Source organism: Gymnoscopelus microlampas (assembly GCF_963454915.1).
Source record: "Gymnoscopelus microlampas genome assembly, chromosome: 24".
NCBI lineage: Eukaryota > Metazoa > Chordata > Actinopteri > Myctophiformes > Myctophidae > Gymnoscopelus > Gymnoscopelus microlampas.
The window spans coordinates 25,505,730-25,507,232 of NC_139961.1; positions in this window are offsets into that span (position 1 = coordinate 25,505,730).

The window sequence follows — 1,503 nt, forward strand, 5'->3', positions numbered from 1 at the left end:
GAAATATCGTGAAAACGTGTGCTTATCTTTGAATATGTATATTTTGAAAGCGAACATTTGTGACTCAAATATTTGCTTCTGGGGGTCCCTGGGACACAACATTTTGAGATGGGGGTCCGCCGCCAAAAAAAAAAGTTTTCTAAATCCTAACAGTATGTTGTTATATCAGTGGTGCTCCAACTTTTTTTTTGTCAAGGACCCCTCAATATGATATATATTCGGCCGCGGACCCCCATCTCAAAATATGTTGTTCCAGGGATCCCCAGAAGCACAGATCGGAGTTAAAAACGTTCGCTTTAAAAAACACATTCAAAGATTTGCACAAACTTTCCATGATTTTTCTAAAACATTTTTTGCAGATCTACAAGCTCAAGAGTGCCGCGCTATGAGCTTGTATATATCTGCTATTTCTGTAATAGCCAAAGAAATCTTAAAATGACACGGACGCGTTCCCGGTCTTAATGGATTAATCACTGTTAAGAGTCTCACAGGGCTTCGCAGGCCCACATTTAACAAACGGAAACAAACAACACCACCTGTGCTCAGCCCCCCCCCCCTGCTGCGGGCCCCCTGCAGGTGCGGTCGTATCCTCTTCAACCCCCATAAATTCATGCCACTGATGCGTGAGCTCAATGTACACAGCTGGATGACAGAACCCTGTGAAGTGGGTACGTTTCATAAGTAGCGTATAACAGCAGCGGCGATGTGCCCAACCTGTGCGCCGGGGACCCACTGGTGTGCCGTCAGGATTTTGCAAGTGGGACCCCTCCACAAAAAAAAAAGAAAAAAGAAAATATACTATATGTTTGTTCTATTGATCCAAGCCGGGACACAATCGATGGATTGATCTTCATAAACATGATCTGGAAGCCCACCCTTCTGACCACTATAAAGTTAAAGGTTTCATGACAGGCTGGTTTAACAAAAGAGTGTTTTATGGTCCTTCAAAAGTGTATTAAAAGGGAATATAGCAGATCTACAAGCTCACAGAAAATAGCAGATCTACAAGCTCACAATGCGTCGCGATGCGACGCATTGTGAGCTTGTAGATCCGCTATTTTCAAATGATTGTTATGTATTATATATAAATAGATAAATAAATCTCGAGATTTCAATCTCGTCTAGCCTGACCTCCGTTTTTTTTGTTTTTTTTTGTTCCCGTACCGGTTGCATAGTGTTCTGTCACTATGATCTCACCAAAAAAACAAACACAAAAAAGCTATTAAAATACGCAATCTAGCGCGAAGCCTGTTGGCACACGTTTTAAGCTGTGGCGGACCCGGGATGGAGTTATGAACATTTTCTACTGTATTCATCCTATATCATAACATCATAGCACAGGTAAGAAAACCGTGGTCCAAAATGCCCCTTTAAAGAGCTGGTGGCATGTTTTTGCACTTTTTCTGTTTTTCATGTGTCTATGAGGTTGATAGAACTTCATTAAGCCCCCCGGAGGTGGTTTTATGGTGTTTTATGTCTTCTCTGATTATTTGGCATCACAGA